This window comes from Bubalus bubalis, chromosome 11 (genome assembly GCF_019923935.1).
Source record: "Bubalus bubalis isolate 160015118507 breed Murrah chromosome 11, NDDB_SH_1, whole genome shotgun sequence".
NCBI classification, from domain to species: Eukaryota; Metazoa; Chordata; class Mammalia; order Artiodactyla; family Bovidae; genus Bubalus; species Bubalus bubalis.
This window is the reverse complement of record NC_059167.1, coordinates 62,783,492-62,809,050: the sequence shown is the minus strand read 5'-3', so window position 1 is coordinate 62,809,050 and position 25,559 is coordinate 62,783,492. Positions and strand designations below refer to the sequence as shown.

Here is a 25,559-nt window from a genome sequence, read left to right as displayed (position 1 = left end):
AGAACAAAGAGAAACAAAGAACCAGATAAATAGCTCCAGGATAACAATGCAAAAAAAGTAGTTTCCAAGATGATAATATTCCTGCAATTCCCTCATCCCAAAAATGTACTAATCTAGAGGTTTCACATAAACTAAAGTTTTTCCATAGTGCTAATGCTTTTCCAACTTTAAAAATAATGGATTCTTGTTTCCACTGAAAGGGTACCAGAAAATAATGTACACCAAGATAACATCTAGACCTACAACTTGAATATTTTATATCATAGCACCATATTAATCAATATTCCTCCTTTTGGTTAAAAATATCTATTAGTATTACTTTACATTATATATCTAATAGCATTGTTAGTAGCTGTTTTTTGAATTAAACATTTATAATATATACTATCATTTTTTTCATTTTCAAACATAAAGACATATGTACAATTGCATTTTATAAAATATTCTGAGATTTTAAAAAGCATTTGATATTTACAAAAGGGACTGTGAAGAAAATGTATATCATATTAACAGCAGCTAACTACTGAATATCTTAAAAACATTGTGTTCTTTTGCTTAAACATGATACTAGTGTCAGGGGATGCACACTGACTGAAACCGCCCACCTTGGCCAGGCACCATAGTAACCATTTGCATGCCTGCATGCAGGAGGTCCTGATAAGGAACAGGGAACTAATAAGCTGCCACCAACAGAGAGAATTCAGGAAAGGTCAAAAGGTGACACCAGGTGTCCAACCACCTCCCAGAATCCCTCTCACTGATATCCATCTTGGCCGAGCAAGGTGTGAACCACCAAGAAGGACTCTGAGTCAGAATGATTGGCTAAAGACAACCCAGAAACCAATCCCATCACCATAAAACCTGAGACTGTGAGCCACCTGGCAGAGCAGTTCTCCTGGGTTCCCTTACCCTACTGCTCGCCACCTGGGGGGCCCCTTCCCAGTAAAATCTCTTGCTTTGTCAGCACATATGTCTCCTGGGACAATTCATTTCCAAGTGTTAGACGAGAGCTCACTTTCGGACCCTAGAAGGGGTCCCCCTTCTTGCAACACTAGCTGAAATGAATTAAATTTTTTAAAAAGTATGAAAATAATCTTATTACTAGAAGGCAGAAAAACTTTCTTGAGCAAAGAAAAATGACTGAAAGAAAGAATAGATATATATGAGCAAATTAAAAAGATTTATATAGTAAAAGACAAAAACAAAGTCAAAAACAAATGATAAAATATTTGCATCACAAATAATAAGCAGATATTAATATCCCTAAAATATAAAGTGCTCCAATAAGTTGCAAGAAGAAAGCAAACAAACTTGATGGAAAAAGAGCAAAGGGAAATAATTACCAATTCACAGAATATGAAATTTAAATTGCTAATTAACATATGAAAAGATTTTCCCTTTCCTTGCAGTCAGAGAAGTTAAAATTAAATCCACAAAGAAATAGACACATAAAATTGGCAAATTTAAAAAAGATTGACTATATCAATCTTTGGATTGTGGAGAGGCTGTGAAACAGTTACTCTCATGAACTGCTGGTTGAGAGTATGATTTGCTATATATATTTTTGAAAATAAATTTAACATATATAAAAATTAAGGATGACTATCGGCTCAGCCACTCTGTTTAATGGAAGCAAGCCTATAGAAGTTAATATATTACTTATAAAAAGTATATGTTCAAGGATGATTACTGTAGCTTTCTTTATAGTTGTGAAAAATTAAAAGGCAAAGCAACTAAATTTGAATACTCAATGAGAGGCAAATGTTTCTATTAATTCTGTTATACCAGTTTTATGGAACATTGTGTCATCATTAAGAAGAATGAGTTAGAGTTACATCTTTTGGCTTAGAAATATATGCAGGGTATGTTTTTAAATGAGAAAAACAATTTGCATTGCAGAAAAATGCAAACGCCAGGATTATTCCATTTCAAAATGTCATACAACAAACCCTCATATGTGTGCAAATATAATTTTGTATTTGTATAAGTTTGTATGTATATTTTATAAATTCAGTAGCATGAGAGAACAGTATTGGGATATAGAATGATATACATTAGGCTATTACCTTTGGATATTTGGAGGGCTTAATGAAAAGAAGAAAGGGTAGAGAAGATTATTAATTGCTTTTTATTTATATATATGTATATATATATACATATACCCACATATATCTCAACACTAACACATTTAACTAATTTGGAAAAATACTGTGACATTTAAAAAGACTATTACTGGTAACCAATTAAGTATGTAAATCAAGTCCTAGCATATCAGTTTAAAAATATCTGTGATGCTAGGTAATATATTCAAGAGACTATGTAAACAAACATTCATGGGATCATTATTTATAATAGCCAAAATGTAGAAATAGTCAGATATCCATCAACTATATGAATGGATTAATAAAATAGGACATATCCATTCAATAGAATATTTAGTAGTATTGAATAAAAAGAAATTAAGTACTGATATATTCTATACCATTGGTGAACCTTAAAAACACTATGCTAAGTAAAAGAAGTTAGTCACAAAAAAATACATAGATTATCATACCTATAAATGAATTATCTAGAAAAGGCAATTATAGAGAAAGGAAGTAGATTAATAGTTGGCTAGGGCTGAAGCGGGGGCTTCCTTGGCGGCTCAGTGGAAAAGAATCCGCCTGCAATGCAGGAGATGTGGGTTCAGTTCCTGGGTCAGGAAGATCCCTGGAGGAAGAAATGGTAACCACTCAGTATTCTTGCCTGGGAAATCTCATGGACAGAGAAGCCTGGCGGGCTACAGCCCTGGGGTCATAAAAGTGTCAGACATGACTTACAGACTAAATTAACAACAGGGGCTGAGGAGACTGACAGGAGGAGGAGAAGAATGAGTATCTGCTGGCAGGTACAAGGTTTCATTTGAGGGGGACAAAAATGTTCCAAAGTTAGATGCTGGTGATGGGTGCATAACCATGTGCTATGCCATGCTAAGTCACTTCAGTCTTGTCTGACTCTTTGAGACCCTATGGTCTGTGGCATGCCAGGCTCCTCTGTCCATGGGATACTCTAGGCAAGAATACTGGAGTGTACTGGAGTGGGTAGCCATGCCCTTCTCCAGAGGATCTTCCTGACCCAGGGATCCTAATTCATGTCTCCTGCAGCTCCCACACTGTAGTAGGATTCTTTACAGCTGAGCCACCAGAGAAGCCTGCACAACCATGCAAATATAATAAAAATCATTCAACTCTGCACTTTTAAGTGGATGAATTATATGGTATATGGATGATAGATAAATAAAGTTGAAAAAAAAAAAAAAACAAGAAACTAGGATGACTACTTCTGGAGCATGCCAAGTTTCTTCTAAAAATTCATTTTTAAGTGTTATGCTCAGTAAATCAAGTACCTTATAATCTATCATCAAATAAGAATATGGTATTCCATATTACTAAAATTTCCTGTTGGTTGAAAATTTCCACTTAAAATGTCAATGCTTTCTTTTCAACTTTAGATATTTTGGTTAGAAAAACAATTCTATATATTTTTTAAACTTACTTGAATTTTTCAGCAGGGTCCAATAAAAATAAGGCATATTTGTTTTGAAAGTTATAGTCAATAATATGAATGTCATCTTTACTATTATGATATATTATAGTTTAAATATCATATTAACATAAAAAAGGTTTAAAACAGTTCTGATTTCTCACTAGTTTTCTTTGAAAGTAAATCTCATTAAATGTACAACAAAAGAATAAATCTTGTTTGAGAGAAAGCATGAACTCCCATGAAAAATGTTTGTTGGTGCTGTTCAGTTGCTAAATTGTGTCCAAATCTTTGTGACCCCATAAACTATAGGCTTCCTCTGTCCTCCACTATCTCCCAGAGCCTGCTCAAATTAATGTCCACTGAGTTGGTGATGCTATCTAACCATCTCATCTTCTGCTTCCCCCTTCTCCTTTTGCCTTCAATCTTTCCCAGCATCAGGGGCTTTTGCGATAAGCCGGCTCTTCAAATCAGGTGGCCAAAGTATTGGAGCTTCAGCATCAGTCCTTCCAATTAGCATTCAGGGTTGGTTCACTGGTTTGATCTCCTTGAAGTCTGGGGGACTCTTAAGCATCTTCTCCAGCACCACAGTTCGGAAACATCAATTCTTCAGCCCTCAGTCTTCTTTATGGACCAACTCTCACATCCATACATGACTACTAGAAAAAGCATAGGTTTGACTTGTTGACGAAGTGATGTCTCTGATTTTTAATATGTTGCCTATGTTTTTCATAGGTTTCCTTCCAAGGAGCAAGTGTTTTTTAATTTCATAGCTGCAGTCACCACCCTCAGTGATTATGGAGTCCCCAAAAAGAAAATCTGTCACTGCGTCCACATTTTCCCCTTCTATTTGCCATGAAGTGTTGTAACTGGATGTCGTGATCTTAGTGAATAATGTACCTGACCTTAAAAGGTTACATATTGTGAGTTCAGTTTTGACTATTCAGATGTCTTTTCCTTCAATTTTTAGTTCTTCTCTCTGGTTCTGTATAAACAAGCTTGTCAGACACAAGCAAAATATGATAGAATAATTTTCAGTCTGGGCAGGGCCCCTGATAGTCTCTAATATTCAAATTTTTAACATTTTCAGATCTATTTTTACTCCCTGGGGGATTACAATTACTGCATGAATATCTATTTTCAGACTACAGTTTTCCAAACATGGTTTTGGCAGTAAATTCAGCCACGAACATTTTCAAATTAAACACCAAAATGGTTTCCAAATCTGTGACAGATCAATTTAGGGGTGTTATATAAGAACCAGGAAAAGTTGCAGGTGCTGGAAGAAACACAGACTGGATTTTCTTCTATGGTTTTATGCACATTTGTTCCTCAACCTGATTAAATTTATTATTTAGTGTTAAAATATGTGATCCTTTCTGTTCCAAACTGGTATTTGTAATAGTATGTCTTCCAAAATATATTTTTTACCCATACCTATATATTATTACATGTCAGATGGACTAAATATAAAACCTATTACCTCTCCAGTGTTCCCCTAAAGAGGCATAGTCGTCTTCAACTCAGTTTTCTTTTAACGTGGCCTTACCCTGATAACTCATCATTTAACAACATTACAAAAATGCTTTTTTCAGTGTTAAAATAGTAAGCACTTGAATTTTGAAGTCAAATAGAGCTTATCTTGAATTTTGGCTCAAGTGTTTTGTAAGTTTTTACTTGGTCACTTTTTTAATCTTTCCAAATCTATTTCTTGACTGACAAAGTAAAGAAGAGAGTATATGTTTTGTAGAGTATATGAAGAGAGTATATGTTTTGTAGAGTATTTGAAGAGAGTATATGTTCTGCAAGGGGGTTAACTTAGTCATCATTTAAAAAAAAAAAAGTCTAATATAGTGCTTTCTTTTTAAAAAGTGACTCAATAATAGTTAATTTTTTAACCATTTTAGCCCACAATTTCCATCTTAATAAAAACCCTTATCATGTTGATTGATCTTTTTGCCACATAGGACAGCCTGTTTTATCTTTCTAAAGCATAGTTCATGTCTTCATTCCTCAAAAATCTTCGATGCCAGGTTATGGGATTAATTTGACAAATAAACTCAAAATGCTTAAACTTCAAGAGCCTTCTTAACCTGGCTTCATCTTTCTTTTATTTTAGTAAAACTGACGTATACTTGAAATAACTTGTTTTCCCAAAATCTGCCTTTTCCTAATGTCAACTTAAAAAAAAAAAAAAAGATTTAACTTTTAACTTATTTTTCTCTGCTTCCATGACTATAAACAGTTTACAATTTTCTTTTGCATTTAACAATATAATGACATTATAGCTGTCCCCAGATCTAAAATTTTACCTACTTTGTAAAACTTTTCCTAATATTTCTAACTGTGAGTCATGTCTCTCTTCTTCAACCTCTAAAACAATAGCTTTTAGACTTTGTGATGTAAAAATTTGTATTTTTATTAAAGTTCTGATGTTATTTCCTTCTATTGCTTTCCTCTTTTGTACGGCTTGTGTGTGCTTTTCTTGAAAAAGCACAGCACACATGTGTAGAAAGTACTGTGTGCTCAGTGGATAGTCTATGACCAATTGTAAGTCTTGATTTGCTCCTCTTCAATTAGTTCACTCTCAGGTCAATCAATCAATTGAGTTCTAACTATCTGTACAAAAGTCACATCCTTCTGAACCATTAGGAAAATAAAATTCCATTGTATTCACTTTATAAGACAGAAAATATTTCTGTCAAATTTCTTCAAAATAGTGAAAAGGTATTTTTAGAATTTCACTTAAATAGAAAATGTAGTTTATTCCAGTGCTTTAATCTCAAAGTACATTCACCAATTTTATTTTATGCTAACTACATTTGAATGAGTTTAGGGCTTTTGATCATTTATTTTTGAAAATCTATGTGCATAATGTCAAGAGGTACTGCAAAAAGGTAAAAAATGCAACAGATACTAGAGTGCACTTCTTATAAATCGGCCAAATGTTTTACACATACTCATTCCACATTTGTTTTCCTTATAAATATCATTATCATCTGTACTGACATGTCCACTGCACATAAAGGCTCATATGGGTAACAAAAAGGAGAAAAAAAAATTACAGCTGTGTAACCTAATTATTATTGGTCAAACTCAGACCTAGGTTTGTTCTCTTTTTCAATTAAAAATAAATTATAAATTTATTACAAGCACAAATTTAAAAAAATAATTTCTATTTAATGCTAACTTTCAAAACCCTATCTTCTCTGCCTGTACTTATTTATTTTCTCCTTAATAAGATATATTAAAATTTGGGAAATATTTGATGATTTCCTTTGGCCCCTTTATTTTATGCAGTTGCTCTGCACAAGATGTCCATCTTAGCATCCATCCAAATCACAGTTTTCTAGTAAAACCATTAAATGATTTCCTAAGCAAGAGTTTACAGAAAGTCACTTTGCGAAGGAAACTGACTTAGGTTCTAGAGAAGGTTGCTGAAAAATATAAAAATGCATAGTCTGAAGGGCCTTTCACATTCAGTTAGAGCAAAATAACAAACATGAACTTTCCTGAAGATTAACTTTAATCAGTTGAAAAAATAAATCAGCATAAGTATTGTTGTGGTTGTTCAATTGCCCAGTAGTGTTCAACTCTTTGCGACCCCATGGACTGCAGCACAGCCAGGATTCCCTGTCCCTCACCATCTCCCAAAGTTTGCCCAAGTTCATGTCCATTGCCTTAGTAATACCATCCAGCCATCTTATCCTCTGATACCCTCTTCTTCTGCCCTCAATCTTTCCCAGTAGCAGGGACTTTTCTTCCAATGAGTCAGCTATTCACCAGATGACCAAAATACTAGACCTTCAGCTTCAGCATCAGCCTTCCAATGAGTATTCATGTTTGATTTCCCTTAAGATTGCCTGGTTTGATCTTCTTATTGGCCAAGGGACTTTCAAGAGTCTTTTCCAGCACCACAGTTCAAAGGCATCAATTCTTTGGCACTTTGACTTCTTTACAGTCCAGCTCTCACAATCGTATGCGACCACTGGGAAGACCATAACCTTGACTATATGGATCTTTGTCGGCAGAGTAATGTCTCTGCTTTTCAACACACTGTCTGGGTTTGACATAGCTTTTCTGCCAAGAAGCAATCGCCTTCTGATGTCATGGCTGGAGTCACCACCCACAGTGATTTCAGAGCCCAAGAAGAAGAAACCTGTCATTACTTCCACCTTTTCCCCTTCTATTTACCATGAAGTAATGGGGCTGGATGTCATGATCTTAGTTTTTTTTTAATACTTGGGTTTAAGCATAGAATACCAATGAAAAATGATTAAAAATATATATATATATATATCTCCTTGACCAAACCTTAGTCAGGATCCTGTGAATTCTCCTTTCAACTAGACCCTGTATTTGAGCTTTTATGTTCTCCTTTGCATATTCCAATATTAACAAAAACCTTATTGTCAGTCCAATCAGAATCCCCCACCTTGGTAACTGATCATCCTCAAAAATCTGATCAAGTTCCTCATCCCCCACAGTTCTCCAGGTGATGTCTATACCCCTGGCCTCCTTTCAACAAGAATCCTGTTAGGTCATTCAGCCAGAATCATCCTCACCAGATATGTGGTATTTCCTCTTAGCAATTTTCCATCCACTGACCCCTACTTTACAACTTGGCTATCAATTCCTACCTTTCCTTGTTGTGTTTTGAGTTGAGTCTGATCTCTGTCCTCACAAAATCCCATGTAATAGGCCCCTGAATAAAGTCTGCATTACTGTCTTCAATAAGTCTCATGAATAATTTTTCTTTAAGAGCATTGATGGAATACAAAATAAAGACATGGATAGATTAAAGAAAAGGTTATTTATTTGGATTTCATGAGACAAATTTTAGAGTTGTGAGCCTTGGAAGTAATGAATTAACATGACAGAAAAGTTATGGTTGTCTGTGGAAGAGAGACGGCTATTAAGAGGGGCTTCCCAGGAGGTGCTAGTGGTAAAGAACCTGCTTATCAATGCAGGTTAGACGTAACATACATGTGTTAGATCCCTGGGTTGGGGAGATCCCCTGGAGGATGGCACGGCAACCCACTCCAGTATTCTTGCCTGGAGAATCCCATGGAAAGAGGAGCCTGGCCAGCTGCAGTCCATAGGTTGCACAGAGTTAGACTCAACTAAAGTGACTTAGCATGACCTATAAAAAGACACCGAAGAGAAATATGAAAACTGAAATTAGGGCATTATACACTGGTGTAGTTGAAGCAGAGGTTTCAGAAGTTGAAGAAATAGACACTAAATTAACAGATTTAGTGCATACTGAATGCCTACCTAATAAATTTCAGGTATTAACTAACCAATGTGTACAATCTTTGATTACTTAAGGAAGCAATAAAGTACTAAGTGAAAAGTGATTGAAACATATTGCATCCTTTTTCTGAACACAGATTCATAAGAATTTATCATGCACAACCACTCTGTGGAGAATATCTGATCAGCTGTGATCATGCTTGAGACAAAATGTTGCCATCTATGGACTGCCAGTCCTTGGAGCCAGTCTGGCATAAAGTCACTATGTATGGCGTTCCATAGACAGATACATACAGCATAATGGTGTTCTATATTGTTAGTGACTAATCTCAACAATTATTCTATCAGACATTTTAATATTAGATATACGCGCTGTGTGTTAAGTCACTTCATTCATGCCTGACTCTGCAATCCTAAGAACTATAGCTTGCCAGGCGTCTCTGTCCATAGGATTCTCCATGGGGATCTTTTCCAGGGGATCTTTTCCAGGGGATCTTCCCAACCCAGGGATTGAACCTGCATCTCTTATGTCTCCCGTATTGGCAGGCAGTTTCTTTACTACTAGCACCTCCTGAGAATCCCAGATACATATTTAGTGACTGATAAAGTACTATAACATAGAAACTTATATAGATGTAACAGAAGCATCCAGGAGGCAGTGAAGAAAGTAGAGATTTCATCCTTGGCAGCACTGATAGATGTAGAAGGACTAAGTCAAAAAAAAAAGAACATTATGAGAGTTGCTGCTGAGCCATGACAGGGACTGCAGAATCCAGACAATTCCAAAGTTCAACTCCAAGGTGAGGCTGTGACGAGGATAAGTTCCCTAAACTTGCTTAATTAATTTAATTAATTAAATTCATGATGATCTAAAACTTCATAATAATCTTAAAACTTGGAAAAATTTGAATGTGCAAACTCTGTTTTTCCTGAAGATACATTTTCTAGATTATTTCTCATAGAATTATTATTCCGTGTATTATTCTATATTCTTCTTCCTTCCCTTCTCTCTTGTTTTATCCTTGGTATGTGACTACACTTGGCACTATACCAGATTTACCTTTATTTGCATCTCCCCCTCCCTAATCGGGACTATTTCATATTTCTGTGTTCTGCAGTATGGCTGAAAGGGCAACTTCACCACATCCTGCCATCCGAATCACTGCTCCTGATTGCTGGGCTGGATGCACAGTACTGCCACACAGCTCCCTCCCAGTGGCTCCATCCCACCTGATATACCCACTTACAGACACTCCAGTAGAGAAGAAAATACTGCAAAACACATTCAAAGTCACTGAACAAATCGGGGTGTTAAGCCCAGTCAAGTGAACCAGATGAACAGAACACTGCAGAGCTAATCAGGAAACTATGCAACCTGGGAACACAAAGATAGCTGAGCCCATAACAATGGAGCAATCCTACAACGAGTACTTCTGATGTCTTCGGCTATTTCAAATTTGTCTTGCTAGGGTTTTCCTAAAAGAGAGCAAACACTGTTCTTAATGTGAGCAGACATGATTTAAAGTCCCAGCTGTGCTATTAGCTGCTTGTGTAATCTTGGGCAAAGCGACTGAACAATCTGTAGAGCCCTAGTGGGAGAGAATACCGACCATCTCATGTATATAATGTATAAATATTTGTGAACTAATTAGAAGTATAAAATTATATTTTTATTTCTAAGGGTTTGTTATACATATTTTTAATAAACTGCGTGTTAAAACCTAAAGATTTTAACTATATAGATATAAATATCTACAGTGCCCCTGGTAGTGTCTGAGTGCAAACAAAATTGATTGAAAACAGTCACATTTATCAAGATTAAGAGTTGACATTCATCCCCTTAAAACACAGTAAAATACATTTACTAAAAATTAAAAAGGCATTTCTGAATAAGTGATAAGTGTAATTTATTCCTGAGAGATGTTAGGCCACATGCATTTTATTTTGTATGTGAAAATACTTATCAGATTAAAAATTCAAACAATCAAAAATATTTTGAAGAATGGTGAATACATAGGCCATTGTTTCAAAGACAGAGTTATAATACTCTTATTGAAAAGATGGACACCAATCATTATAAAGCTACATTTTCCTTGTAATGTTTTACATATTTCAAAAACAAGGCTAGTGACCATCAATGATTCCTTCTAGCCTCCTTCTTTGCTCATCCATTAGCAATGCCCTCACTGTCTCTATGTGTCCAGAGCAGAGAAATCACATATTTGCTCACTGTTGAAGAAGGGGCTAGCTTTAGTGTGACCACAATGAACAAATTATCCCTAAGATGTCCAAAAAAATCAGTGATGATAACAACTGAGGCTACTGCTTACTCATCTTTATAATGTCGATAAACCCTGGGGCTGGAAGCGTTAAATGCACGACAGAGTAAAAAATAATAAATGCAGATTATCATTGAGAACAGTATAATGAAATAGAGGTATCCATATCATGTCCATCAGAATCTTTTTTTTTTTTTTTTTAAAAGTACAGACTTCATTTATAATATTCTCGAGGATTCTGATTTCACAGGGACTGATTATGGTGGATTCTAGCAGAGGAAAAAATGCAACCATTGATTGATAATACGTAGTTAACACAGAGATAATCATCACCATTAGTTTCACAGTTAAATGGCCACCATTCCTCAAAGATGTGAAGATAGTAATCATTTCAGAAAAAAATAGCAACAGAAGTGACAATTACAAGGTGAAAGAGTCCTTAGGAAATGACAATATAAAATGCTAGCCTTGCTGAAAGGTACTGATTAGCTACAGAAGCAGAGTGAAAACACATAAAAAGAAAAGAGACAAATGGAGGGACAAGTACCAAACTATCAATACCTGTTGAGGTTGGCCTCTTACAATTTTTCAAATCAAATACAAAATGAAGCAGCTTCCACAACTATGCATGTGCTTCATTCAGATTACATACGAGCCACGTAACGACTCCATGTACAGACACGGTTGTAAGCATTGATTCACAAGGAAGACTGCTGGCTTCAAATCCTGTTCCACCATTCAATAGCCCTGTGATCTTGGAAGCTTACTTTCCTTATCTGCAAAATGGGGGCATTAATAGTTACTTCACTGGCTTTGTAATAAGGAGTAAATGAAAGATAGTACATATGGCACTTGGCAAGAAGTCAACAATGTTTTAAAATATAATAAATTAAAAATAACAAAACAAATATAAACAGACTATATACATCACATAAGTGAGTGCTATTTTTCAAAGTCATCTTCAAAGGACATGACTATGATACCTGTAATGACCCTGTAGTTTCTGAATACTATTCTTAGAATTTATTTTTAGGAGCTGGCTACTCTATAGCCTTAGGAAATAAAAGGGTTTCTCTAACCGTTACTTCAAAATTTTGTAGGCAAAACTGATCCTGGATTTCTATGGTCAATACATCAGAATAGCTCTCCATTTCTTATCTCTCATCATTGTCTACTAGGTATCTCTTCTTCTCATCAATCTCTCTCTCTGTAACTTTCTCATACACACTTGATGTAAATAATTTCAGTCAGAGAAAATATTAGAAAGTTGCTCTAAATTGTGCTTTTCAGTAAATCAAAGTGTTTAGATGCTTCAAAAATTTTACAACAGAGAACACTTCTTTGTTCAAATGTCATCATGTGGGCATGATACTGTTTAACATATTTGCACTTTAAATATCTTTGTGTCAATGATTAACACATCCTGTACTCTAATCTGATATACTCTATACTTTCTGTAAAATGGATATGACAACTTTAAAAGTTATAGATCTCACTACTTTTGTAGATTAAGGGTATGTTTATATGTAAGCAGACCCCTGGACTTTATCCAAACCAGTCTTTCTTTATGGCTGGCTCAGGCTTCCCTGGTGGCTCAGACTCTTTTTTTAGAAACCACCTGCAACGATCCCTGGGTTGTGAAGATCGCCTGGGGAAGGGGGAATGGCAACCCACTCCAAAATTTTTGCCTGGAGAATTCTGTGGACAGAAGAGCCTGGCAGGCTATAGTCAATGGGGCCGTAAAGAGTAGGACACAACTGAGCAACTAACACTTTCACTTTCACAGACAAATTGTGGGGCTTCCTGTGCTAGTGGTAAAGAACCTACTGCCAATTCAGGAGAGATAAGAGACACAGGTCACATCCCTGGGTCAGGAAGATCCCCTGGAGGTGGGCATGACAACCCATTCTAGTATTCTTGCCTGGAGAATCCCATGGACAGAGGAGCCTGGTGGGCTACAGTCCATGGGATCACAAAGACTCAGACACAACTGAAGCCACTTAGCACTCAATGGACATGAATTTGAGTAAACTCCGGGAGTTGGTGATGGATAGGGAAGCCTGGCATGCTGCAGTCCATGGGGTCGCAAAGAGGTAGACACAACTGAGTGACTGAAGTGAACTGAACTGAACTGGAAGCCTTAGATTCCTGTTTTGTTTTAACACTCAGGGGAGCCTTAATCCCAGATGCCCTGTCTCAGGACTCGGCCCCACACAATTTGGTATCTCCTGCTACTGGACAGGACATGGGGGGAGAAGTTAAGAGATCCTCCACAGAGTGGGAATAAAGGAAGGATTTGTAACATCCTGTTCCTTAATAGTCTTTGCTACTTGTCTCTCCCTTTTGAAACATTGTCAGATTCAATAGTCTTTCAATAAGACAGTCTTCTGTAAATGAAATGCCCCCTTCATAGAAAGGCCCACCCCATCTAACACACTCTTTTCCCTCTCATCTACCAATGCTCCTTCCCACCGCTTCCATCTCTACTTGCACACTCTGTATCCTGCCTACCTTACTTCTTTTCTAAGAGTTGTTTTCCTGGCAGTCATCCAACCAGGTTTGGAGAAGGAAGTGGCAACCCACTCCAGTGTTCTTGCCTGGAGAATCCCAGGGACGGGGGAGCCTGGTGGGCTGCTGTCTATGGGGTCGCACAGAGTCGGGCACGACTGAAGGGACAGCGCAGCAGCAGCAGCATCCAACCCGGTTGCCCTTTTGACCTTGCTTGACCAAATCAAACTCTTAAGCTACTGAAATCAGGAGTTTGAGATGCCAGTCAACATTTGACAGGCACTTAAACTGAGGATATAAAAACTTAGGATTTTGGAGAATGAGTTTTAATTCTCCTTCATGTGCTGAAAATAAACTAAGCTTATTCCAGGAGAAAGGAGATAGTGATGCAGATGTTCACAGAAAAGTGCAGGTAAGGGGAATCTGTTGCTGTTGTTCAGTCGCTCAGTCGTGTCCGACTCTTTGTGACCCCACAGACTGTAGCATGCTGGGTTTCCCTGTCCTTCACCATCTCCTGGACTGGAACTTGCTCAGACTCATGTCCATTGAGTCAGTGATGCCATCCAACTATCTCATCCTCTACTGCCCTCTTCTCCTCCTGTCCTCAATCTTTCCCAGCATCAGGGTCTTTTTCAATAAGTCGGCTCTTAGCACCAGGTAGCCAAAATATTGGAATAGATGAGCCCAGATTCAAAGAAAAGGTTAGCACAGGGCCACTGTGGCTTTCAGCTCTTGAGACCTAAGTGTAACTCCTGATCATACTATGACCATGTCCACCTCCTCTCAGTACAGGCTGCTTTCTCTTTAAGCTGGCTGAATGGCTTTCTGTTAGTTGCAACCAGGGGTCCCAAACAAGACACTGACTATCATTCATAGTAAAGGTCACATTTCACTTTCTGTGTGATGTCTTCTAAGATTATCCCTTATTGATTTCTGAGTCTCAGAAATCCCACTGCTAAAGAGGCTGTGAGCTACAGAAGTCTGCACTAATGAGGCTTTGTCTTTGTCTGTTAGTCACATCTCATTGCCAAGATTGTAAGCTCTTGTGATTGGCATCAAGTCTCTACTTTTTCTTTATTTACCAATACATACAACATGCTACTAGCACATAGTTGTGTTAGATAATAATTTTTACTTAGCACTATATTCATTTTGATCCATGAAGTAGAAACACAAATGTTACATAAATTTTGCATAGAGAGAAAATATATGTAAACATATAAGCATGTTGACTCCTAAAATAGAGGGGGCATTATACAAATAAGTTTAGTTTTTTAAAGTTTACAAACTAACATATAATGACTAGAAAAGTATGAGTAATATATTTTTTATGTTTCTTAGGCTAAACGTACTAATTTTGTGATTTTAAAATGGTATATGGAAATATTCATTCCAACCAATATATTTTTGGTTTGTTCCCTTTTGGGGGGGCGGGCTGTAATGCAGTCTTCAAAGAAAAAAAAAGAAAAACCAACAAAACAGCTTTCTTGAAATGTATAGAAATATTTGCACCAGGAACTAACAAGTGTTGTAGGTCAGTTATATTCTAAAAACAAACAAAGTCATAGTAAAAAACATCAGATTTGTGGTTACCATAAGCTGGGGTTGGGGGAAAGGGGAACTGGATGAAGGCATTTCAAAGGTACAGAATTCCCATTATAAGATAAATAGTACTAGGGATATAATGTAAAACATGAGAAACAAAAGTAAAACTTCTGTATGTGATATATAAAAGTTGTTGAGAGATTAGTTCCTAAGAATTCTCATCACAAGGAAAAACAGGGTTGTTTGGGTTTTGTTTTTTTTTTTTGCTTTTTCTTTTATATCTTGTCTATATGAGATGATGGATGTTCACTAAACTTATAGTGGAAATAATTTTATAATGTATGAGTTGACTGAGAAAAATGCACAACTTAAAAGTTAAGAGTTATGTTTTATTCAATGGACAAAACTGAGGACTTAAGTTTGGGATAGAGCATCTCAAATAACTGAGAGACTACTCTGAAGAGGCAAGGTGGGGAGCCAGGATATACAGGAGTTTTTACAACAAAGATCAGGTAGTTGAAACATCAAAAGGTTACTGTTAATTAAAGAAAATAAGATATCTCAATATCTCAAGTTAATTACTTTAGTGATTTTTCTACGTACCTGCTGTGCCAAGTCACTTCAATTTTACATAGTCTTTTACAACTCTATGGGCAGGAGCCTGCCAGACTCCTCAGCCCATGGGTTTCTCCAGGCAAGAATATTGGCTTGCTAGGAGAAGGCAATTGCACCCCACTCCAGTACTCTTGCCTGGAAAATCCCATGGATGGAGGAGCCCGGTGGGCTGCAGTCCATGGGGTCACTAAGAGTCGGACATGACTGAGCAACTTCACTTTCACTTTTTACTTTCATGCATTGGAGAAGGAAATGGCAACCCACTCCAGTGTTCTTGCCTGGAGAATCCCAGGGACTGGGAAGCCTGGTGGGCTGCCGTCTATGGGATTGCACAGAGTCGGACACGACTGAAGCGACTTAGCAGTAGCAGCAGCAGGCTCTCCTCCAGGGGGATCTTCCAGACCCAGGAAGATCTCAACCCAGGGATCTGTCTAACCCTTATCTCTTCTGTCTCCTTCTCCAGCATTGGTAGGCAGATTCCACTGGGAAGCCCTTTCTGTATATCTCTCTGAAAAAGGCAAGGTCTGTGCTCACTGAAATCATTCCTTTAATATGTACCTCAGCTATGAGGGGTGGGGTGGGGGGCAGTATCCTATGCCTCTCATCCTGCATTCCCACAATGTACACCATCTGGTGGCAATAATGTGATAGCTTGATGGCAGCAACATCCTCTGTTTACTAATTTTTTTTTTATTCTCACATAAGTGAAATCAGTATACTTCACATCTTAAATTTGCACAGTGCTACATGTCAATTATAGCTCAATAAAACTGGAAGGGGAAAAAATGTAAAACTGTTTAAAAACAAGAAATAAAGGTAAAACATTGCTATCTAGGAATGTGTTCAGACAATGGGATAAATGAATAGAGTGTTGTATGAACAATTACAAAGGACTTGACAAATTTCCTTTTTCGGGGAAAAAAAAAAAAACCTTAAGAGAGCAAAGTAGTCTTACCTTCTGCACAAGAAGAATTAGACAAAGCTATGCCCTACTTTGCAGCCCTTGAGCCTCAGGGTAAAAAAAGTTGGGGGGAGGGGAAATTCCCAGAGAGCTGTGAATAAAAACTGTTGCCAGAGTCAAGTGCTTCAAAATGCCTAAGGGCAGAGGATTCCAACATAACTCTCTCAAACACAAACAACATTTTAAGCATTAGGCCAACTGACTTTAAAAAGATAATAAGAAAGAGGCCATTTAACTATATAGTAGTCAATTTCCTGATTCTTACAGAGAAAACAAAGTAGGCTGGCTCCTTCAATATGCTCCTCCAATACTGAGGATACTCTCAGACTTAGAGGACTGGCCTCTTTGAGCTAGAAAGAGTTTTTTCTCTTGACTCTCCATTGTCCCAGCCCTTTTTGAAAAATCCTTGGATTTCAGTGTTTCAGGTAGTTAATCAACTAATTTACTCTCAATCTAAAACTGTTCCTAAGGGCACACATAGAAGTTAAAAATTAGAGGCTTAATTCTCGCTATTGAAAGTGAGGGAGAGGCTTCTTCCCACTCTCTTTTCTTGGAGCAATTTCTTAAGAAAACTTGTGTTAATATTTTAAGTTCTTAGTGGCTGACTTTATTTTTCTGGGCTCCAAAATCACTGCGGATGGTGACTGCAGCCATGAAATTAAAAGACACTTAATCCTTGGAAGGAAAGTTATGACCAACCTAGACAGCATATTAAAAAGCAGAGACATTACTTTGCCAACAAAGGTCTGTCTTAGTCAAGGCTATGGTTTTTCCAGTAGTCATGTATGGATGTGAGAGTTGGACTCTGAAGAAAGCTGAGCGCAGAAGAATTGATGCTTTTGAACTGTGATGTTGGAGAAGACTCTTGAGAGTCCCTTGGACTGTAAGGGGATCCAACCAGTCCATCCTAAAGGAGATCAGTCCTGAGTGTTCATTGGAAGGACTGATGTTGAAGCTGAAACTCCAATACTTTGGCCACCTGATGCGTAGAGCTGACTCATTAGAAAAGACCCTGATGCTGGGAAAGATTGAGGGCAGGAGGAGAAGGGGACGACAGAGGATGAGATGGTTGGATGGCATCACAGACTCAATGGACATGGGTTTGGGGAGACTCCAGGAGTTGGTGATGGACAGGGAGGCTTGGCGTGCTGTGGTTCATGGGGTAGCAAAGAGTTAGACACGACTGAGCGACTGAACTGAACTGAACTTCTCTTTGAAATGTATGTAGCTCTTTTTATTTTTTAATTGAAGTATAGTCAATTTACAACATTGTATAACTGAAACACTTTGCTGTACGTAACTCTTCTTGAAAGCATGGTAAGCCTCCTGCCAGCTTCACAATACAGCCATGTCTCTTTGAAGAACTGGACAATCAACCCTTTGAAGTGTGATTATCATGAAAACTGATACCCTATCTCTTAGTTTCTGTTTGGTGGGTAGGTGCCTAACCCTAGCACCAAAACTACTTCTGTCAGAAAAATTATTTGTTCTTTGGATAAAGCCAACTAGCTAACACAAATGGCCACCCCAATTATCAAGTGAATTTAGGATGAATTACGTGTAGCACTTGGTGTTTTCGAGTCCTCTTACCTGAAGACTAATTATTGTATATCTTGAGAACATGTATGTGATAGCTCTTTATGAAAGGATGAGATGTCTTTCTTTCTTTGCAATCTTTTAGCAGGTTGCCTGTGACACATCATATTCTGGTTTAATCCTTATTCAATACTGAAACTGTTTTCTTTCTCTTCTACACTTGTGATTTTAAAGTAATTAATTGAAGGGACCATTAGATTGAGGTGCCTTAATAGCAATCAAAACTGATGTTAGAGTCAAAGCAGTCGAGTCCAAGAAAATGAAACTTAAGAACCACCAATCCCAAACAGCCAACAAGGATTTCCCAGGTAAAGCAACCACTTAGGCTGCTGCTGCTGCTGTTAAATCACTTCAGTCGTGTCCGACTCTGTGCGACCCCATAGACGGGGTCTATGGGGTCGCACCAGGCTCCCACCAGGAGCCTGGCAGCCCACCAGGCTCCCCTGTCCCTGGGATTCTCCAGGCAAGAACACTGGAGTGGATTGTCATTTCCTTCTCCAATGCATTAAAGTGAAAAGTGAAAGTGAAGTCGCTCAGTCGTGTCCAACTCTTAGCAACCCCATGGACTGTAGCCTACCAGGCTCCTCCGTCCATGGGATTTTCCAGGCAAGAGTACTGGAGTGGGGTGACATTGCCTTCTCCGACCACTTAGGCTAGAGACAATCAAATAACATTCTTGCTTTGCTTCTCTATCTTCTCTATAAAAGCCTCTCTTAGCTGTTGCTAGTGGAGTGTCCCAACGACTTTCAGTCTGGCACTGCGTGACTCATATAGATGTATACTCAAATACACTCTTGAAAATGTAAAGTGCCTCAGTTCATTTTTTAACAGTTCAAAGGTTTTCTGGGATAGAATATTTTGTTATTTAACTATATTGTCCCAACACCAGCTCTTGACACAGGGTAAGGGATCCCTGGAAGAAGAGAACCAGGCATAGCTTTCTCAACAAAAGTGAAGTCATTTTTGGCCTAAGTCATTCTGTGAGCAAATCCTGGCTACAATGTTTATCCTTGAACAGGTCTCAGTAATTAATGATCTTAAGGGAATAAAAGAGTGAGGAAACACTGCCTGTTATCAGGCAAGTGAAGTAGCAATAGCAAAGATAATGTATCAGTTGTAAAGACTCCTACTTCTGTTTCAATGGTAAAGATTAGCCTGAAGTTCTCAATCACCAGATCAACTGGAACCAATGAGAAGATGATATTGACCTTTTCTGACCCCTGTGACATCAATCAAGGAAAGCTTGGACTCTGTGATTGCCCAAGCCTCTTTATGAATATCTATATACCTTTAGCTTAAAACTTGCCAAGTTCTACTGCTCAGGGAGGCACTGCTTTGTGCAAGTTCCTGGGTGTTCTCCTTACATGCAACAAGTAATAATAAACCCTTCTTCTCCTGACCTTTGGCTTGGTTGTGTCTTTTGGCCCATCACCCACTAAGAGGTGAATCTAGTTTTTGGGTAACATCTCTCTGCCTGCCTTCTTGGTCCCCTTGGTTGAATTATCTTTGCTAACATTGACTGGGCCAGATTTTTCAAAGTTTGGTCCCTTTCCACCTTTCCAAACTGAGCTTTTGCCAGTCCAGGCTCTACCGACCCCTGCCCAGCCAGCCCTTGTACACTCTACAGTCAAACGACACTACTAGTCACACCGTAGTTTTGATTCTACCTCTTTAAGGTGCTGTCCTTTCTGGCTGGAGTCACCTACTCCTCTGGTTTGATCTCCTCTGTTAAGCTTTTCCTGACCAGACTATGGAAGCAATTAACTACTCCCTTTGCTGCACACTCTGCTCTGATTTCATGCTGCCCAAATCATCTTCTGATTGTAAATGCATATAGTATAGATTTGCTGAAGGAAGAAAACGCACTGGCCTGCTCCAGAATTCTTGTTCAGAGACAGTGGTTTCTCATTATTAAATTGGCTGGCATTTTATATATCAGCTTCTGGGAGTAGGTGAGTGTGATACTGCTTTTTAAGAAAAGGGACGATCCATTCAGAGAATTCCCGAATTTGTGAGGCTATGAAGGTCAGACTCAAGGCAATGGTAACCTTTGGGACCCTGTGAATGCCATCTAGTCGGGCTTCTCTAGTTATATGCCTTCCTCACCTCGCTCTGAAGTCTGTTAAATTGTTCTAGTTGCAACCATGCATATAAATACAACCACTAATCAAGACAAATCATTTTTCTGATCTTTGTTTTGTCACTCATAAAATGTCAGATTGACTTTGTTTATCTCTAAAAGTCATGCCCACAATGAGGTACATGTATCTATAAATGTTTTCTTAATCTGCGGTGTCAACATCAGAAAATACTAGGAATCCTCATGTATATATAATTAGTGTCAGACATTCCATTTTCTCCTTAGTGGGCTGTTGTGAACTATAAACCCCCTTCATCTCAAAAATTTCATATGAGGAGCTGACAGGCATTAAACAAAAGTTATTTTTTTTTCCATTTAATTTTTTTCCCATTTAATTTTTTTCTAAGTAAAGTTTCTATTTTCTATCTAATCTTTTAAAAAATTAAAGTTTATTTCCTTTATTAATATTTTCTTCTCTTTTTGTTACTTATTTTCATATGCATCACCCAAAAGGATAGAAGGTTTAATAAGATTACTTGGGGCATATCTATGTGCAAGTTGCTTATAAGACAGTGACATGAAACTAAGCTCCCTTTGATCTTATCAAACTCTCAGAATGCCACTCTTTTAATTCTGAGATTGCCTAAGGGCTTTGCGTTAGTCACTCAGTCCTGTCCAACTCTTTGCAATCCCTTGGACTATACTGTCCATAGGAGAAGGCAATGGCACCCCACTCCAGTACTCTTGCCTGGAAAATCCCATGGAAGGAGGAGGCTGGTGGGCTACAGTCTATGGGGTAGCTAAGAGTCAAGCACGACTGAGCGACTTCACTTTCACTTTTCACTTTCATGCATTGGAGAAGGAAACGGCAACCCACTCCAGTGTTCTTGCCTGGAGAATCCCAGGGACCGGGGAGCCTGGTGGGCTGCCGCCTATGGGGTCGCACAGAGTCAGACACGACTGAAGTGACTTAGCAGCAGCAGCATACTGTCCATAGAATTCTCTGGGCAAAGTACTGGAGAAGGTAGCCATTTCCTCTTCCAGGGGATCTTCTTGATCCAGGGATAGAATCTAAGTCTTCCACACTGCAGGCAGATTCTTTACCATCTGAGCCACCTAAGGGTAGCATCAAATAAGTGTGTATAGTGGGAAGTTGCTTTAAGAGGGAGAAACACTTTAAGAGGGAGCACTCAGAATAGTGCTCTCTGATGACCCAGATGGGTGGGATAGGAGAGTGACAGGAAGGATCAGAGGGAGGGGATATATGTATATATACAGCTGATTCACTTTGTTGTACAGCAGAAACAAAGACAATACTGCAAAGCAATTACATATAATCCAATAAAAAATATTGTACAAAAATGTATGTGTAAATGAGTAAATGAATGATGGAAAAGTAAATAAATAAAAAATAAATAAATACACATATACAAAATTAATTGAGGGTGAAGCTGAGGAGAGGAAAAAGACTGTTAGTTATCAAAGTAAAGGGTGAAAAAAAGCAAAGCTTAGAAATGATTAATTGCAATTATTTGATTAGGCAAATGTTCCAACATTAAAGTGATGGGAAATTATAGTCATAGTACATTATAATGCAAAATCTAATTTTTGCTGATAGTTCATGCTGACCTACATCAGAATGTTTATTATAATACAGATTCATGCAGTAAGGCCTTTGAGTATAGGCCAAATTTCAGCAAAAGTTTTATTCATTTAACAAATATCTTTGAGTGAAAGACATAATGGTGAACAAAATAAATATAGTCCCTGCCCCAAATAAGGTAGTGGATTTATAGCCAAAATGTCCATAATGGCCTTATTGGAGCTTCACATACCAAGCAATGCCTCTTGGAAGGCAGGAAGGGCCAGAACAAAGGCCTGTGAGCATCTCCTGGGAACAGAGGAAGAGAGCAGCTGTGCATGGTAACTTGGCTCAGCCTATACTTTGACTTAAACTTGCTGTCCAGAGACAGATTTACTTCTTGACAAACAAAAAAAGAAAATATATCCATATTTAAGAAAAAAATCTGATGAATGAGATTTCTGAATTTAAAGAAAAAACACACAATTCTATTATTGCCTGAATGAAATAAAAATCACATTTAGAGAGATGAAAAGGCTCTGGAGTGTGGGAATAATGTGAGTTTAGGGGTCTCATTACTTTTATTTCTTTCATAAGCCAAGGAAATTCTATTGGGGAATATCAGATCAGTCTCATGTTTTCTGAGAAGCTTTTATGGCTAAAAGAGAAGTTAGTCTTCCAACGTCTTAAAAACTAAAGTGTTTGCTAGATGAATCTTAAATTGTTGCAAGCTAGCTAAACAGAACTGATAATAAAAAAGAATTGCAACAAGAAGTACATGTATCTACCTGTGCCAGAATCTTTTTTCTCTACTGATTGACAGGCTTGAGGAAGAAAAGCAACTTTAGAGTTGCTTCAATTGCAAGATCCAAAGCATTAACTCGTTTTACATCCTTGAGAATCTGGGTAATGTGTTGCAGCAATGTAACACCCAAATACTGTTGAAAACTCCAGACCAGATCTCTATGCATTTTATTTTTTCAGAATTTAGGTTTTTGTTTTTTTTTAAGTTTAAAAAAAGTGTGCTTCTCTATTTAAAATGACATATAATTGCATATTTAATGCATGAATGTATTTGCTATTTAAAAATGAAAATTCAACAGCTAAAAACTATTTCTTTTAATTTGTGGGTGAATGGGGGGGAGGTGGATTTATAACCAAAAGCTTCCCCTGTGGCTCAGACAGTAAAGAATCTGCCTGCCAATTCAGGAGACCTAGGTTCAATCCCTGGGTCTGGAAGATCCCCTGGAGAAGGGCATAGCTACCCATTCCAGTATTCTTGCATAGAGAATTCCATGAACAGAGGAGCCTGGCAGGTTACAGTCCATGGGATCTCAGAGTCAGAAACAACTGAGCGACTAACACTTTCATAACAGAAGCAAATTTCCCATAAAGCTTAATCTTAAGTCTCTTATTTGTACAAGGCCCTACCTCAAGCTTTTTATTTGTTATTTTATATACTATTTCTGTAGGAACTTTTCCCCCTCTACCTCAAACCTGTACAAGTTTTGGGAGTCAATAGTCTGAGTGTAAACAGTGACAGACTTCATTTTCTTGGGCTCCAAAATCATCGCTGATGGTGACACAGCCATGAAATTAAAAGATGCCTGTTACATGAAAGAAAGACTATGACACACCTAGAAAGTGTATTAAAAAGCAGAGACATAACTTTTTTGGTGAAAGTCTGTACAGTCAAAGCTACAGTTTTTCCAGTAATCATGTCCGGGTGTGAGAGTTGGACCAGAAAGAAGGTTGAGCTGAAGAATTAATGCTTTCAAACTGTGCTGTTGGAGAAGACTCTTGAGAGTCCCTTCCAAAGAGATCAAATAAGTCAATCCTAAAGGAAATCAATCCTGACTATTCGTTGGAAAGACTGATGATGAAACTGAAGCTCTAATACTTTGGTGACTTGATGTGAAGAGCTAACTCACTGGAAAAGACCCTCATGTTGAGGAAGACTGAGGGCAGGAGGAGAAGAGGGGGAGGGCAGAGAATGAGATGCTTGGATGGTATCACTGACTCAATGGACATGAGATTGACCAAACTCTGGGAGATAGTGAAGCCTGGTGTGCTTCATTCCATGGTGTCTCAAAGCGTCAGATATGACTAAGCCACTGATCAAGTCTGAATGTGATACCAATAATTAACATTCTAAAACTGCAAGATCCTCAGCTACTTGTCCACAGTTCAATACTGAGAATATTCTGTGATTTACGCTTGAACTGGAAGTGAGAAAGTGTGTTTGCAAACTGACTATGTAGTCATACTCATTAACCAAGGTCTGAAGGTTTTCTCGGGAAATGAGACATCCCATGCTAAAAACAGACCAGCTGGTCACGAGAACACTGAGCTGGACAGTGGTTTAAGAAACAGAAGGAGCAAAATAAAGCCTGTTTAATAATGTTCCCCTAAGACAAAATTGTTGTTAACCTACCTTTCCCTGGCCCTGTCTTTTCTTTCCATTAAATTGAAAATGCACATTTTCATTAGTTTTATCACAAAGATAATTACATCACAATAAAAATATGTATATGTATATGTACATGCATATGTAGTAAAACACACTATATATTTGGAAGTGTGTGACATTATTTTTACTGATTGCTTTTACAGCTGTTTATTCATTTGAACCTTTAAAGAATCCATCAAGGTAGACAATATATATTTTACTTTTTTTTTTTTTTTTAATTAAAGCAACCAGGCTAGTAAGGTTTTGAATCACCAACTGAAGGACAATTGTTTGTTAAAGCCTGAACTAGAACCTAAGTTTCTTGAATTAGCACAACAGATCAGCAAGAAGTCATCTGACACATTCTGGAAAATGTCCCTGACTCCTAATATTTGCCAGTCAAAACCCATCTTGATATTAATCTAAACCATGCTAGCAATTTAAGCAAATCAGAAACCATATCACAGAAGCAGTTATTTGACTATAACAGAAAGCAAGAAGTTTTAATGCCAAACCAGATAAGCTACTGTATTGCCATTTGGGTGGATACATCTGGTATAGAATGTGAAGAATACCTATTTCCCTTCGTATGTTCTAACATGCATTCTTTTCTACTTGTAGTTGGTGGTTCTCTTTAAAATTACAAGTTTAATTTGAGAATCTCACAAATCACATAACTATTAAAATATGTGGATTTTCTTCACATTGTTAATAGGTAAAGTGTCCAATTAGACCAAAAATATTTTAAGATCATAAATTATGCTCAAAACCAAAACCAATAAAAAAGTTTTTAAGTTAAACATTATTAATTACAAATGCAAAGTTATGTAAAGTAACATTTAGTTGTGAGCTATAGGCAAAGAAGACCCTGCCTGCAGTTTTAAGAGAAACTACTGCCCCTCCCTTAACTTTCTAAAAAGAATTTAAATTGGGGCTATTTCCCAGCAAAAGAGATATTACCAGAGATAAATTGTATCTAAATGGCCCCATCTAAATGGCAAGGCAAACATCTAGACACCACACATCTGCTCTTTCTCTTATGGAACTCTCCTGAAATGACCCTCTTCTCCTTGGAAACTCCAATCCATATCCCATTTCTTAGCTCAAAATGACATACATACCTCTTTCTATCTTTCTGTGTTTGAACTTTTCATGTATTTGAGGTC

The 25,559-nt window shown here is 37.6% G+C and overlaps 1 protein-coding gene across 1 annotated transcript in view; it reads right to left on the bottom strand.

The window, feature by feature from the left end:
• MDGA2 (MAM domain containing glycosylphosphatidylinositol anchor 2) overlaps positions 1–25,559 on the bottom strand; it is a 912,048-nt gene that overhangs the window by 598,701 nt on the left and 287,788 nt on the right. The window lies entirely within an intron of this gene.